Raw genomic sequence first — 17,527 nt, 5'->3', positions numbered from 1 at the left:
AGCCCGGGCTGCTGGTCGCTGGAGGGGAGCGCTCTGGATTAGGCAGACCGCCGAGGGCTGCGGGATCTCACTCCCAGTGAGGCTGGAGTGGGGGAAGGGAGACGGGACCTCTGGCCGCTCTGGGGCGCCCGCCCCTCCCCGCCCAGCCCTCTGGCTTCTCTAGCCCTGCTCTTTCTTGCAGATTCAGAGTTCTCAGAATTCAGGACAGTTTAAGATCCCTTGTTTTTTGCTTTGAAAGTGTCTGCACTTGTCTTGGAACAGACTAGGTTCCGAGTCAACCCTTGTTAACTGGGGAACACATGAAAGTGCCCGTTTAACTGAAGTCACTGAGAACGTCTTACCCTTAACCCCCAAATTATTGCTCGTGCTTGAGATAAAACTAGACTTTCCAAATGGTGCCCCGGCTTTCCTCGTCTGGGCTGTCATTTACCGTAGCCGGGGGCTTTCCAGTGCGAATCCCACGGCGTTCATTCTCAGGCTTGTTTTCTTGTCTTCCTACACGGACATCTCTTTTGCAGTTGAGCACTTCCTGATGCCAGAAGCTTCCTTACAGAATCTCAGAGGAAGCGAAGAGTTTCTGCTGTCTTCCACCATCACTTTAGGGCCAGAGAGCCAAAACATGTTTAAATACACCCAGTAGTCTCTGTGTTTCTACACAGAAAGAACTCCTGTGAACAGGATGCTGGCTCCATCCATCTGCCCAGCCGGCACCCCAGCTAAGCTGTGTGAGATGTTGTCAGGGTTTGTAGCCCCGTAAATTGAACCCAAGATGCTGTGAGTGAGTGGGGTTGCCTCCCCCATCCTGCTCCTTCCACACCGACCTGGATGGAGCTCCAGAAACAGAGCAGAGCCCAGCCCCTGCTTTTCTGAGTCATGGGGAAGATCATTAATTGTGCTCCCACCTCTGCTGCAGAGGTCTCTTCCTCTCTGCAGATCCGAGTGCTGAGTGATCACGACTCCTTAAGCATTTCAAAGAGTCACTCTCACCCCCTTGAGGGCTGAAGGGTTGAAGGTGCTCGAACTCCGGTGGAGGAAGCTCTCCCTCCCAGTGGTGTGGTGTTCCCAAGCTTTCCTCACTTACTGATTTCCCAGCGCTGCGTCTTCCCGTTGCTCTCGAGCTCTGTACCTTCCAGCAAAGGCACTTCCTTGTCGCAGAAAGATGTCTGGGGATTGCGTCCGTGCGGGGCGGGCTTCGGCAAGCGGTGTGGCCCGTGGCGCGCGTCTGTGCAGCGCCCTCCGCTAGCACCCAGGCCGGCGGCTTCTGTTCAGCACCTCAGCTCTGCTTTAGTCTGTTTGTCACCCGGGTGTGCAGCTTAACATCTTCACGTTAATTGGTATCAGCCAGTAAGTGATTTCTACACTTCACTGCTCTGAACGTGATGTCCCTTTTCTTGACGACTTCTCGGCGTCTAAGAGAACTCACTTCGAGCCTAGGAAAGGTCTGTCCTTGTCTTTCCAGTGGGGCGGCTCGGCCTCAATGTGTTCAGAGTCAGGTGAACAGCATCCTTCTGCACATTTAGCTGAGCATCAGCCAGAGATGCCCCAGAGTGCACGGACATCAGGTGTCGAAGGGACAGGGTGCCCGTGCTCCTGAAATGCAGTGTTCCCACCAGTACCTGCTCTCCTGTGGCATCTCTTGAGATCATGATGCAGCTTTGAGACAATGAAGTCCTTACAATGCACTGGGTTTCAGGGGGGAAGGGGAGGTTATAACAGACAGGTGGGCCGGGCTGAAGCAGTCCTGGAATCTCGCTGAGCCCTGCCTCTCACTGGCGTGTAGACTGGGGTCATGGAGACGATCATTGTCGCTGGTCTCAGAGATCAGGTGTGCGCAAGATGGAAAAGTGATGGTATAAATGCAGTCGTGAGCATTCGATCACTTTGGGATGTTCGTGTTATGTCTTTCCCCAACAATTCCAATCCCCCTGCCAGGTCTTCCCTGCCTCAGTGAATGGCATCTCAGTTCACACCAAACCCTGAAGTGTGATTCGTACCTTTCCGTCCCGCTCATGCCGGTCCATCATGGTCCCATCAGCCGTGCCGCTGACCTGTTCAGCAGATCTGGCTGCCTCTCCCCATGTCCCCAGCACAGTCCTGGCTTGGCTACTGCCCTCACTGACCTGAAATTCTTCAAGCCTTCCCAGCGCTGACTTTCTCCATTAGCACCCACACCCCACTCTCCGCCTGAAGTCGCAGTCAACTCCTGACGCTGCCCACCCGCCTTCAAGCCGCCTAGCGTCCCCCCCCTGGAGAACAGGATGCTGCAGTGCCTTGAAGGTCTCCGCCCGTGGGATCTGCAGGCCAGGCTCTGCCCCCACCGCTGGGAGACACACGTGCGGGCCTGAAGAGAAGCAGAGACGCGGCCGCGTCTCCGGGTCTGCGGAGACAGGGTGGCAGCACAGAGCACGCATCTGGAGGCCGGCGGTGAAAAGCTGGAGGGAAGTGTGAGCAGCAGCACAGAGGAGCGCTCCCCAGGGGGGCTCACCCCGACGGCCCCGCCCTCCCCCGAACACACCCTTCACGGTGCCGAGTCCGCTGGGCTTTTCCAATGCAACGTCAGGCCACCTTGGGACTTGCTGGTGCCAAAGAACACGGAATCGTAGGTGGAGGAGATTAAGAGGCACACACTGCCCGCTGCAAAATAAACGAGTCACGTAGGAGAGGTGCAGTGGGGAGAACGCTGCCAGTAACAATGCAGTGTCTTTGTCCAGTGACAGCGCAACCGGGCTTCTCAGGTGATCAGTTTGAAAAGTATAGAAATATCGAACCACTATGTTGTGTACCAGGCACTCACATGGTGTCGTAGGTCAGCTGTGCTCCCAAAACAAACCAGCACACAGACTCAGAAAAAGAGATCAGCTTTGTGTTCACAGAGCGGGGATTGGAGGAAGGAGAATTGGGTGAAGGTGGTGGAAAGGTACCGACCTCCAGGCATCAGGCGAGTAAGCCGTGGGGAGGCGATGCGCAGCGCGGCGCGCACTGCTGGGTTTGCACACGGACGCTGTGAACAGAGTGAATCCTAAGAGCTCTCGTCACAAGAAAGCATTTTTCCTGTTTCTTCAATTCTGCATCTGCCTGAGCTGATGGATGTGGAGACGATCGTTCCTTCACGACGTACGTGCGTCAGATCACGACGCTGTGCACCTCAGACTTCGCGCTGCGGGAAACTGGGAGAAAATGCATACTCCCGAAGGTGTTTACTTCAGATTGCAGTCCTGTCCAGGTCGCGGGCACTGTGTTGGGGGCTAAGAGCACTGAGACGTAGAATAACCTGTGGCCTAGTTCCCAGAGTCCGAGTGTGAGAAAGGCCTAAACCGGGCGGAGGGGCACATCGGCCTGTGAGACAGCAGACGGGAGTCACCGGTGGACCCCGGCCGAGAAGCACATCCCGACTGCACGCTGCCCTGGCGACTGGAGGGTCGGCGTTCACCAGGCAGAGAAGGTCCCAGGCGGGGCGAGAACACAGCTAGAGGGCGCTAAGAGACGATGAGCACTAGTGGTTTTCCGAAGTGGGGAGGAAGTAAATAATAAATCAGATTTATGCGTCTTTTTTCTCTTATGCCTTCCTCCACACAACGTCAAGACTGATCTTTTTCAAGGCGCAATTTCCAACATCCCTTGGAGAGTGTAATGCTCGACCCTTCCTGGAGACGCCGATATCGCTGGTCAGGGTGTGACCTGGGCGTGGGGACTCCGGCCTGGGATCCGAATGTGCGCCAGCGAGATCCACGGTCTCCAGTGAATCGGGGGTGGTGGTTCTGCGGGTCCCAACCGTCCAGAGGTCCCTGGTGACGCCTGCTTGTGAAACTGACCCACAAAGACAGCCTTATGACCTGGAAATGTGTGTATACTTTACAAGACTTTTGAAATTTTGAAGAATTTTCCCTGGAAACAAAGTGAGACCCAGGCAGGGCAAATATTCTGCTGTGTGGAATGAAACCTAACGGGGATGGACTTCACATCCCCCTGGTGCCAGGGCAGGAAAGGGCTGAGCACAGCATGGAAATTCAAAGCAACCTGGGTTCCCCCACACCCTGCAGGGCGGCCTCTCCTGCCATCTCAACCGTCAGGAAGTAAACACGAGGCAGAGGGACCCGATCTCTTGGACGGCCGAAGCCAGGGCGACCATCAGACCCAGAGCCCGAGCGCCCTCCACGATGTGCTGTCTCGCCACCATGTTGCTTTCCGCCAGACGCGTTTTTGGTGAAGTGCCCAGGCGTTGCTCTGGAAGCCCTCCGTGAGATTTCCAGAACTCTCTGTCTCCCCAGGTCTCTCGTGTTAGGTAGGACTCCGTGTCCAAGTGCCAGACGCGTCCTCACACATCCCATCAGTAAACGCCTTAGGGCAGCTGTTAACAATGATGTGATGTTATAGTCTATGTTGTTAGGTTCTGGATAAACCTCATAAAATATTGCATATTATTATGCATAACCCCATGTCATAATATGGCTACAAACATACTTAATTTCATGTGTTTCACATTTAAGCAGCAGTGTGGCACCCGTCTTGAAATACGGAAGTTCATGTTGAGCGGATGTTAGCGTGTAAGGAGAGGATGGCTTACGATGCATGCAGAGAACTGGCCGTGTGAGTGACTGAAAGGAGAGCGGAGTGGGTGGTTGGGTAAGAGGAGCGCTCGTGGACGGGCCGCGTGGTGATGCCTGAGCCGCACGGCAGCAGGGCTGGAAGATCAGCACGCATCGCAGACAAAGCTGCGTTTACCTGTGGACGGGAACGGCCCAGAGCGCAGCGGCGAGCAGAGGGGCGCTGGGGCATTTGAAAGCCTCGCACCGAGTCGGTGCTGTTCACATAAACGCGGCACCTCAGCATCTGTGGTATCCTCGTTAAGGAGCTGAGCACATCTTAGGCCATGGAGTAAAGCTTCATAAATTCCCCAGTTCAGAAATCATGCAGGGTGTATTCTCTGTCCACAGGGTAATAAAATTAGGGACTGAACACGGAAGTAGATGCAAACAGATGAACAGCCACCAGGAAATTAAATATTGATCGTTGGTGAGAGAAGCAAAGGGAGCAATACTGAGTGAGAGTCCTGTGCGCAAACCTGAAATTGACTCTAAAAGAAACGAAAAAAATCAAATGCGACGAGAAACCCTGAAGGACTGTTTCTGTCCCCAAAAGAAGCCACTCCCGGGAAGTTCCTAAGCATATACTTTCAAAGCTCTTTCAAAGAACAGAGAATTGTTTAAACCCTTGCAGAAATGAATGACGGAGGAAAATCCTTCATTGCTTTTCTGGACGGCAGATGATGCAGAGGAGAAACCCTGGAGCTCCGGCAACCGTGCGACAAAATGCACATTCTCACAAGTAGCCGAGGAAATGCAACTGGAAGTTATTAGGTGTCACCTCATGGTGAGAACGCTGGCAACACTGGGAAAAATCAGTAACTTGAGGGGCTGGGCACTCTGGCCCACGCCTGCTGCGAGCTTAGGTTAGCACAGCCGCTTTGAGGAGCAGTATTTGGTAAAGTTGGACGTGTGTGTAGGATAGCAGCCAGGTGGCCGTCACCTGCCACGGGGCTCTTGGCCATACCTGGACTCACAGCTGGTTGTGACAGCTTGGAGACAGGGTGCTACTGGCACCTCATGAACAGACACAGAGGGAGCCACCCAACCCCCTGCCTTCCACAGAACAGCCCCGCAGCAAAGAGTCACGGGCCCCCTGGGGTCTCCAGCCCCAAGGTGGAGAAACGCTGGCTTAGGGAGACCCACAGAGCGCATAAAAAACATGGACGTGGGTCTTCACTGACACATGTTCCAAAGATGCAGATAAATAAGTAGAAAAGAAAACAAATGACCATGTTTAAGAAAATGAATGAATTAATCAGCTGTGGTCATGGCAGAGCATCTTCAAGCAACGTAATAAATGAACCTGAGCCCTAAGGTGGAATAGACCTTATAAATGTACAGTGGAGCTAAAGCAATTTGCCAAACGGCACACGTGACGTGGCTGTGGTGTTTGTATAAGTTTAAACACAATAGCATTACATATTTTATAGGTACACACAAGTGTAATTTTATTTTTTTAAATAGACTGAAAGATAAACACAAAGTGGGTCACATTTATTTCCTCTGATAAGGAAGGAAATAATGAATGAATAGGTGGGGATGTCAAGTTTATCAGTGAAATTCATTTGTAAAAAACAAAGATCTGAAGTAAAGATGCGCCACGCTGCTGTTTTCAGTTGCTGAAGAATGATCCATTGGCTGTCTCTGTGTTCCTCTTTTAAAACTCTTAAAACTTTTCTCACTGTCAGATTTTTTTAAAATTTAAAATCCAGGATATCTCTGCTATCAATGCATCAAAAGATACACTAATTAAAGAAAAGAACAGAAATGACCTGACTTGTAGACATGCACCGTAAATAAAACATTAGCCAGTGGAACCTAGAAATCCATTAAAACATACTCAATGGTCGATATTAGGAAATTTAATTATTAGCACTGTCCATCACATCAATAAGTAAAAAGGGAAAAATCAATTGACCATCTTAATAGGTGTCAAAAGACAGTAACATTCAACTCCCAAATCTATTTTTAAATTAGAAGTAGAAGGAGTCTATCACAAGACAAATATTATTTATCTTAAGGCCTAGGTAGACACCACATTTAGCTTTGAAATAGGTACAGGCCCTTTTCAGCATCAGTCCCAGAGTTGTAGCCATTGTGATCAGAGAAGAAAATAAAAAGGAATAAACGGCAAGGATAAGACAGGAGTACCGTGATTTATGAGTAGTGTATGTCCACCTAGGAAATACAGTAAATCAATGGAGAAGTATTTTCTCTGCTAATACATTTCAGTGATGTTTTGAGTTGCAGAACCAACAGACGCAAAATGTAAAAGGTCACACGCGCACCAGCCATAACCACTTAGACGAAATAGACAAACAGGAGCCGTTCCTTTAACGCTGCGGCTGAAGAAGAACCTCTCTGTGACTGAGAGTGAACCTGGTAAACACACCCACAGAGAAAGTGCCATCATGAGAGTGGGAATTTCTGCATCCCAGGGCGCCAGTGTGAACACACACGTTCTTACACCCACCTGTATACACACCTCCCCTGCTATCTGAGCATCTCTGTCTTACCTATTTTTAAAAAATTTGTATTAAAGTACAGTTAGTTACAATGTGTCAATTCCTGGTGTCCAGCACAACGTCCCAGTCATGCATATACAGCCATATATTCACTTTCATTAAGAGTTATTACAAGGTACTGAACATAGTTCCCTGTGCTATACAGAAGAAATTTATTTTTTTAATCTATTTTTGTACATAGTGGCTAACATTTGTAAATCTCAAACCCCCAGATTTATCCCTTCCCACCCTCTTTCTACCAGTAACCATAAGATTTTTTACTATGTCTGCAAGTCTGTTTCTATTTTGTAGATAAGTTCATTAGTGTCCTCTTTTTTCTTTTTTTTTAGATTCTACATATGAGTGATATCATATGATATTTTTCTTTCTCTTTCTGGCTTGCTTCACTTAAAGTGATGATCCCTAGGTCCATCCATGTTGCTGCAAATGGCATTATTTTATTCTTTTTTATGGCTAAGTAATATTCCATTGTTTTACCTGTTTTATGTATTGGGATCCCTTAACATTTGTATTCGAAGTCTTCGCGATGGAAAAATTCTAAAACCATTGCTCCAAAGCGTTCTAGTCACCTAAGAATCGTTTATGCACATCTGCTTCTCTTCCCGTCTGAGCTAATCTGCCGATTCCCACCAAGTCGTCTGTGCTCCGGGAGCAAGACACTTCATGCACCAGGTCAGACGTACTCAGTGCCTGAATAAGTGAATGACTGAGTGAATGAATGAATCCTTCACACTCTTCCTTTTGCCTGGATTCTCCTTCTCCACCTAGAAAACACTTTCATTCTAAAAATTCACCTTGAGCACCTCAGTCCTTCAAAGGTTTCTCTGTCCTTCATGGTCGCAGGCAGCCCCGCTACCTCCGCTGTCTTCTGAACTCAGCGTTTGCTGCGCTTGCCGCTACCGTGGAATTCATCACGGGTGATATATTGCGTGTTTATGTTGCTGTTTTCCCCCAAGAAGCAAGTATTCTGAGAGTCGAGACCATGACTTAATCAGCTCAATTCCTCTAGATCCTGCAGAGTAGGTGTGTGGTGAAGGGATGAATAAACATTGTTATGTGTGTGTGCACACACGTGTGTCTAGATTTCTAACTGTATAGCAGTGATTCTGGCTATAAATTTTGTTTAATTTATTCTGTGTGAGGCTTCAATTTGCAAATCATTGGAGTTACTCATTTTACCAAGTTTGAAAAACTACTGGCCGTGATCTCTGTGATCGTTCCCCCTTCCCTCCAGCACGCCTGTGGGATGCACGCGGTCTTTCTCATCCTCGCTCCCCTCCTCTAGCTTCTTTCATAGTTTCCATTTCTGTCTCTCTGTGCTTCATTCTGGGTAATTTCTGCACTGCTTTCTTGTAGTTTTGGAGCAGTGATTAATCTGATGTTCAATGCATATATTGCGTTTTAGCTGCCCATTTTGCCCCCATTTCTAAGAGATCTGCTTTGTTCTTCTTCCAAATCTGCTTTTTCTTAAGTATTCTTTCTTGTTCTTTTCTCATATTTCCAGTTCTACTTGTTTTAAGCCGGCTTGTTATAGTGTCTATGATCCATCACTGTATTAGCTGAGGCTCTCAAGCTTCAACTACTGCTGCTTACGTCTGCTAACGGTTGTTCAGGGAAGGTTATTTCCCCCTGTCTTTGAACTTCAGGGTGTGACCTGGTGTCCCTTGGTGGTGTCCCAGGCTGGGAGAGTCCTGTGTGACTTGGGTCGAGGGTTACCCCTCTAGAGATCTTCTTTTGCTTTGATCAAGTGTTACCCCACCTGGGACCATCTTTACGCTAATTCTTTAGTTCACATGTCCTAAGGACACATGGGTTTTGAGGTTAAATCCCTAAAACCAGGAAAGGAAGGACTGCCTGTGGCCATGACTCCTGGGGGAGACGTTTGCCCACCCAGAAGCCGCCTGTTTCCGTCCAGGGGTGAGCATCTGAGGGTGTTCTTCCCCTTGAGGCGGTAGCCTTTGGACGTCTGACTTTATGTCATTTCTGGGGCCTAAAACGTGATCTCCTCCCCGTATGGACCACGACCCCTGTTTGATAGAATAGATCAGACTCCCTGTAAACCCTGAGGGTCAGGGCACGGTCGCCCCTGGGTGCCCCAGGGGCCGTTCCTTGCCCACTGAGCCACCTTTCCCACTGAAAGCTGCTTCCAGTTTACCTGGTCCACGTGGTCCCGGAAGCGCACCAGGTGTGGCTTTCTCCCCTCATGACATGTCTCCTTCTTGAAGAAATGAGGAGCCTCTGTTTTCCTTCACTGTCAATCCAGAGTAAACAGGGGGTGTAGGTTATTCTGAGACACATGAGCTGTCTATGTATGCAGAATAGATCGTATTGGGTGGTGTGTGTGTGTGTGTGTGTGTGTGTGTGATTGGAAGCATGTTTACATCCACCCAGGAAATGGATCTCACTAAATTTGATTAGAGTTAAGTATTTTGACAGACTCTAAACACTTTGACAGACTCTAAACACTTGCGCGCTGATTTGGGGAATATTGTCAGAGCAGCTAATCCTAAGAGCTTCAGCTTTCAGGGAGATTAATTAATCCAACACTTTTGTATAAAGCAAAGCACTCACCAGCGTCCGCGTCAACAGCCGGCACGGGGCGGCGTCAACACGGTGGCACGAGGCTGCGGGGCGCCTGTAACGTAGTGAGTGTGCGCACGCGTGTGTGCGGTGTCAGGCTCAGGACACCTTGTCCTGGGAGCTCCGCGGCGTCTCACCTGTTTAAATATTTCGTGGTAAACAGAACATCACGCGGTGGTGGCTGATTCTCGGTCGTCTCTCACATCAAACGCCATTAGCTCGGGAAAACCATCCGCGTGTTACACCTGGAACCTCCGCCGTGAGCCTTCTGCTGCCGGGAACCTTTGCAAAATACGTTAATAACGAAAAAAGGCTCTGAACACTGAAAGCCGCGGAAGACGCTAATCCGTGCTGGAGATGTTGAAGTGCCAGGATCCTGGTGCCCCGGGGAGCGGCATCACAGCAAATCCTTTAAAACTAAAACTCGAGTATTTTGAAGTTTGTGGCCCAGCGGACCGTCTCTTCTTGCTTTTCACGAGAAGGATCACCTGCTGTGCGCCCTACTAACTCAGGCCCCCTCTCTGTGCCTGCGGGGGACTGTGCTGGAGCCTCCGAGTAAGCCCTGGCCCGGGAACGCTCGGCAGACACCGCCGCCCGGGGTCAAGCTCTGGGCACGCGGGCTGTCGGTCCCGGCGCAGCAGTGGTTCCGGGGGCATCTGAAGGTGTGAGCCCGCTTCGGGGAAGCAGCAGCCAGATGGAGAGGCCACTGGAAGTCAGTGGCAGGAGGCAGGACCTGAATGTGGGCTGACACTGACCCCTGCCCTGTCCTTGAGCCCCTGCCCCCTGCCCCTCCCTCCTGGGAAAGCATCTGGAGAGAAGGGTCCTCCTGGACGTGGCGGGTCCCCTTCCAGAGAGTGAGCTGCAGACGTGCGGAAGGAGCCAGAAAACGGACAGGAACACGCACTCGCCCTTTTGCTTCCTTAAGAATCCTCCCCAAACGTTGATTCAATCGAGAGAAATGCCCTTTCTTGCTGGCATGGTTAGGGAAAGCTCACTGCAGCTATCAGCGTTCAAATTAATTCAGAATTAGCATACCACGCTTCCTGCTTTGGGCCCGACAAACGCGTCTTCCTCCTTCTCTCAAAGCAAATTAATTTTGTTTAATTAACTTTGAATTTTCCCAAATATCCAGAAGTCAGTTTAATTATGCATGCATACAGTAATCTATTTTGTGGACTAATTGGCATAAATATACCATGTTTTGCATTCGTCATGTAATCGATTCCTCGCTTCCAAAGAATGCCAGAGAGGCCAGTGGGTCTGCATTTCATGGACAGCGCTTTGTTTTCCCTCTTCTTTGGTTAGAGATTGGTTTTTTTAAACCTTTCATTGATTATTTCAAATAGTCACTCTATTATTTGACTATTTGTCTTTGTCTTGGATAATATAATTACTATTACAAGCACATTTCCTCTAAGTATCTGCATTACTTCCAAGTTCCTCTCTCTGACACAAGGGATTTTTATAATGTTTGAAGAATCCCCAGGATTATAAAGCCTCTTAGACAATATGTTGATGAGACCAAGTGCATTTACAGAATGGTTAACGTTTTATTCCGTCACTAATTGAAATGCACATGTAGAATTTCTGATCAAGCCAATTGTTGACTGAAACATGTAGGAGCATTTTAGTATTCAAAAAACCAGAACCTTCTAAAATATCAGTTTGCCTTTCAGACTTAATAGTTAAGTAATCATTGCTATTCTGTATGTTGGTATTCTATAGAACATCATGTTTTACTCTGTTACTGCCATCTTACCTGAACGCTGCTGACTGTGTGATGTCTCTGGCCAGAGACTCTGTCTCTGCCATCTTTGAGTCCCACTTACCACAATTCTTGGCAGGTGTGCACACTCAGTATTGTCATTTACTTGGGTAAAGCCGGGACAGCTTAAATTAGCAGTTTATAATAACAAAAACACAGGCACTGTCTCTCGCCAGCATGGAATTTGTTCAAGTCTGTCTTTATGAAGCTTCTCTGATTCACCAAAGCAACTTAGACTGATGGCAACACAGTTGTCTCTCTTAGAGAAATATTGATTATCTAAATTTTTTGTTCAGAGTTTTCCTTATTAGTGAGTAAGTAGCGAGAGAGTGGGGACCTTGCTCTGTTCAGGACTGTGGCCCCACTAAGAAAGCATGGCTGGTATTAAGTTAAGCATTTGAAGACTGAGCCAATAAACTGATGACCAAACAAAACTCAGCTCATTTGCTGTGATGATAAGAATGTCCATCCAATGAAAGAAATGAATATTTTGGGCCCCCCAAGAGGAAAAGTGTAAAAACATTTTATGGGTACTCGTTGTCTGAACGTAATCACTCAATTCTTAGCATCATACACTGAGCAAATTAAATTATGACTGATAAAATGTGGCCTCTACATTTCTGCTTTAACTGCAAGAATATTACTCACTGGGATTATGTGATAAGATACTGTGTTTGCTGCAATGCAGAATGACTCGGTAACACATCACTAAACTTTACAGCAGCCTCCTGGTCTAGATCATTATACAGATGCAGGACCGTTATTCAAATGTAGCATCATCAACGTTTCAAATGTCCTATGTGCCCCGGCCTTTTCAAGTGGATCTTGATTCCTCTTTGGCTGAAGTGGGTGAGTGATTCCACTTAGCGGACGGCTTTCAGTTTCAGCAGGAAGGGATGTCCTGTCTGAAACTGGAGGTTAGTGGGAAGTGAGAAGGAAGCTCAGAGCAGAGCTGTTGGCGGGTGAGCTGTTAAAGTCTCCGAGACAGAGGCGCAAAGCGCAAACAGATGATCTGTGACACCTGACGTGCGTCATCTTTGTACTCTGCCTCCTGTGTTCCCACCGGGCTTACGGCGGAGCATCATTCTGGGAGGGGAGATGAAAGAAAGAAAGAAGGAGGCCATCCCACCTTTTAATTAGTTAATTAATTAATTTTCAAGGGGTCTTTCTTTACATTTTATTTTTGTGATGAAAACACACAGCAGAAAATTCATCGTCTTACCACTTTTAAGCACACTGTTTCATAGTGCCAAGTACATTTACTTATTGTGCAGCAGATCTCCAGAACTTTTTTCTTTTTTTCTTTTTTTACATTTTTTATTGAGTTGTAGTCATTTTACAATGTTGTGTCAAATTCCAGTGTGGAGCACAGTTTTTCAGTTATTCATGAACATACATACATTCACTGTCACATTGTTTTTTCGCTGTGAGCCGCCACTAGCACAGGGAAATATATACAAGATCTTGTGGTAGCTCATCCTGCCATTTTAAATAAAACTTTTCCTAAAATCATCAGGAAAATAGGCCATGATCACTCCTTTTTTTAAAAACCACGGCAACTGTAGTTTTTAACTTGCATTAGTTACTTTGTGTAATTTAATTCTCGCCCATCCCAATTTTAAGTTGTCTCCTAACAAGTCGGAAGTAAATATCCATTGATTTTTATCTTCCTTATTTTATAAGCGTTTGTTTTCATAAAATTTGGGATTCAAGGTTAACTTTTGCAAGTGTTTGAAACCTTAACTATAAATGCTAAAGTTATTAGAAGCAGCAGGTCATGCAGAAAGAAGCTACCAGAAGGATTTGTGTACTGTTTAAGAATCCACAGTACTAAAACCCATTTAAATTTACTTCTAAGGCAAGGTACATTTGGAAATTGAAAATAAGTTTGACAGTGAAGATGCATCTGAGCTTCATCATGTTTCTCTTTAAAATGATGCTTACTAACATTTTTAGGGGTGACATTGGTTTAGAAAAATAGTTATTTCTCGAGAGAATGATATTACAGTCACAGCAGTAGTAATAGTGAGGGTGGCCTGATTCACAGCGTCATTTCATTTCCTCGGTATCTGAGGGAAAAGTTAAAACAGCATGGTAATTACGCCCCTAGACTGATGGACATATTAAGACCAGAACAGTTATGCCTACTGGTCTCGAAGATTCCAGAATCTGTCTTTGGAAACGCTAGTTTTAAACATGCTTTACTGACACTGTGCCTCTCTGCATAGCTGATTGCTTTTTAAGATTCTCGTGTAACTTCTTGAATTTCTCATATTAACATCTCAAAACTAGAATATTCCATCTGGAGCTACAGCACGTCCTTCTGACCTTCAATAATAATGTTTTCAGAATTGTTTACTTTCAGCTAATTTTTAAATGAAAAAATATAATGACAGGCAACGTAACGTGCCTTTTCTGCAAATACATTCTTTCATGTAGAAGAATTTTGACCTAAAAACACAGCGCAGTGTCGGTGAGTTCGTAGGCATTACTTATTTGGACCATGAAACTCTTATCTGAACTCTGTTATTCCATGAACAGTGTATTGTTGTTCAAGTTTAGCATACAGGTGGAAATACTGGAGTAGTTCAAAGCAGTTTAGAGCTAAACTGAGCATAAGTAAAGAGCTCACTTGCAGTGCTAATTGCTTGATTTCATTTTCCTTTTAGATTATGTTGACTGTTTTTAAAAAATCTGTGTTGTAATATTATGTATAAAGTATATTTTTATATAATATGTAATTTTACTGAAAATACATAACGTTTATAATCCTAACGACAGGTCCCAAAGACAGACTTTACTAGAAGATATTCAAACATAGGCGTGACAGAGAAGTAGGAGCTCAGCAGCTCTTGGAGAGGAACCCACGTTTCCTGGCCCTTTTTTCCTGATGTCATTAGGGTTAATTATGATACAGAAGTATTTTTGTGTGTGTTAACGATCAATTTTATTTAGCTTTTAAATGAGATGATATTATCAAAAAGAAAGCTTGGGGTATTTAGTTTAATTTAATTTATGAATCTCTCCTGAAAAAACCCATTCTGAAATCCCATTTCTGACATCATCCACCTGCATGCTTGGCTTTGGGCAAGATTGCTTTACTAGATACTGTCTTCAGTTTAGTAAGGAATTGTGGTCAAGATTTTCCTGAATTTTATTTTTAAAGTCTTTTTAAAATTATAGACATAGTATATTTTTTATTTTAGTCATTTTAATTTCATTGCAAAAATCCCAGATTGCTAAAATGGAGTCGGTGCTTCTTACTAAAGTGACAGAGACGTTCTAGCTGATCTTTGGATACTAGTGATGCCAGGGCCGTGAGCTCTTGCACGTGGGGTGTGTGTCTTTCTGTGTGCTTGTGGACATGCAGTTTTTTCTATAAAGGTTAGACTTGCTGTTTGTCCAGTCATGTTATCTGGAAGGGCCATCAGGCTAACTAAGTGAACTATGTATACTTCTGTTTAAAAATGTTTTATTATTTCCTCACTGCTCCCCTCCCTCCCATTTCCTCAGACTTCTCTCCCACCACTCCTTAAAGAACTTAAGGCAGATTTATCACCTCTGATCGCTCATTTGCATGTTTGTTTCTTAGACTAACCGTTCTTTCTAGAACATTTCCCAAATAAATTCTTCATAATAGTGTTTGTGGGGTTTTGTTTTGTTTTGGTTTTATTTTGGCAGAAGAATGAATTTCGTGGCACTGATTTTTTTACTTCCTTTTGCCAATCTTTGGCCAAAGAAAAAGAGCAGAGATGGTGTTCACTACTTTCTTATCAACCAACTACATATGGCCCCTCCCGCGCATACTGGGAACCTACCAGGTTTAAACAGAACCAGCCATGTGTGTCTGGAAACTCAGAGACACATAAACAGAAACGTTCAGACGTACATGAAGCTGACCGTACATCCAATACAGATTTAGATTTTACAAGACTCTAAATCAGGAACGCGGTTGACATCATTTCTATCCAAGAGAATCAGATTGATGACATTTAAGTTGTGTATGTTAAATGAAAACTATTACGTATTTAAGTGTGTGAATGTGTGAGTAAGTGAAGTGGGGAAGGAATATAACTCTTTATGTATATGTGTGTATGTATAGACATACGTGTATACAGAATTGGTTCACAAAGCTGTGCAGTGGGTGAGGTGGAGACCCAGGGAGCTGGTGGTATACGCCCCAGTCCAGAAGCCGGCCGGCCCCAGACCCTAGTCTCCGTTCGAGTCAGTAAACTGCAAAATACAGTGTCCTGGCTCAGGACCGTCAGGCAAAGGAGTCCCTGTCACCTGTGGAAGGAGCAGCCTTCTTGTTCTATCCAGGTTTGCACTGACCGGATGAGACCTGTCCAACTAGGGAGGGCCATCTGCTGACTCAGTTCAATACTCAGTTCAATTCAAGTGTTAACTCCGTCAACAATCAGAGTGTTAATTTCATCCAAAACACCCTCACAGACACACCCAGAATAGTAATAAAAATAAAAGTCATAATAATAATAATAATAATAATAATAATTATAATAATAATAATAATAATAATAAAAATATTTGGGCACGCTGTGGCCCAGCCAGCCAAGTTGACACATTCAGTTAAACAAGGCAAAAGGGGATGGCTGGAGCAGTCAGGGAAGGTTTTGAGGTTCGTTTCAGTGTGTGGCTTGGTCCGGCCTTGGCACATGGGCCTGTCCGGGCAGGAGGAGAATCCTGGGAAGCAACTCCCGGGAGCAGACGGGGGGCGGCACCACCACGCGGTGGCCGGCTCGTGGAGAGGAGGGCGCAGCGCAGAGTCCGGCAGAGGAGGAACAGTTGGACGGGGCGGAGCTGGGTTCTGGGGACCCAGGAAACAAGCAGGAGGATTATTCTGGAGATGGAACGTCCGTAAATGGGGAGCTGACATCATGGTGGTGAACCGCTGGGAAGGGTAACCCCACAGAGAAATCAGGTGTGCACTCATCCTCTTCAGCCCAGAGTGGCAGCTGCTCAGCTGGGCAGGGTTGCTGTGATTCAAAGACTGGCCTCGCTCTTGTAGCTTTTTAATGGAAGCATAGTTGATTCACAACATTGTGTTAGTTTCTGGTGTACAGCATGGTGATTCAGTTGTGTACGTATAAGTACATATTCTTCTTCTGATTCTTTTTCATTATAGGTTATTACAAGCCATTGAATATAGTTTTCTGTGCTGTACAATAGGACCTTGTTGTTTACCTATTTTATACATAGTCATTTGGATCTGAACATCCAAAACTCCTAATTTATCCACCCTTCCACCCCCAGACATAGAAAGCAAAATCATGGTCTTGCCTTTTGGGGGGAAATGCCTGTCCAGGCAATGGTGACAGCGTCTGACATAGCAGAGCTGTGGGGGAGTGCAGGGTTTGGTGAGCCCCTCAGGGGCACACCCAGCCCAGGACACTTCCCCGAGAAGGTGGCGCATGAGGGAAGACAGGACGCACCCTGCGTTTGGACGTGCGTGGATTATGTTCAGAAGGGAGAGCGTGGCCGCGTGCGGGCACAGCGGTGGATGAGAGTAACTGAGAGGACGTGGAGTTCCAGGCTGGGGGCCCCGGCAGGCGTGCTGGGGAGATAGCATTTTAAAGGCCACTAGAAGCCATTGATGCATTTTGATTTGGGAAGAGAGTTCACTCAATTTACACTTTGACTACAAGGAGGAAAGCAGACTGGATGTAAGATTGGAGACGGAGGCTCTTGCAGTATTTGGGTGATTTGATGGGATGGGCGTGGAGGTCACTGCAGCCCCCCGGGATGGGTGAGATGAGCTGGTCTCCAGATGCTGGGGCCGTGGGGGCCTTGGGAGGAAAGTGACCTCTGAGGTTCATTGTCAATGAAGAATCATCGCCGTTAGGCAAATGTCCACACAGCAAAGGAGGAGAAAGATTGGACGTTGCGGGCATCCTGATCAGTGGAACTGAAAGAAAGGGGAGTGAAATAGGGTAGAAATAATAAAAGTAATTTCCTTGAGAGGAAATTAAAATTCGCTTTTAGACCTACCGAGTTGAAAGAGTGTACGCGAGGTGTCGGCGGGTTACAAGCAGCTTGAAATTTCACAGGGTTAG

At 46.6% G+C, this 17,527-nt stretch overlaps 1 protein-coding gene across 1 annotated transcript in view; it reads left to right on the top strand.

Annotated features, from left to right (window-relative positions):
- The window catches only part of LOC140696223 (unconventional myosin-XVI-like), a 211,129-nt gene that overhangs the window by 6,064 nt on the left and 187,538 nt on the right, over positions 1–17,527 (top strand). The window lies entirely within an intron of this gene.

This window comes from Vicugna pacos, chromosome 4, assembly GCF_048564905.1.
Source record: "Vicugna pacos chromosome 4, VicPac4, whole genome shotgun sequence".
NCBI classification, from domain to species: Eukaryota; Metazoa; Chordata; class Mammalia; order Artiodactyla; family Camelidae; genus Vicugna; species Vicugna pacos.
Note: the sequence above shows the minus strand (reverse complement) of the source record. Positions and strands in the feature narration are given on the sequence as shown.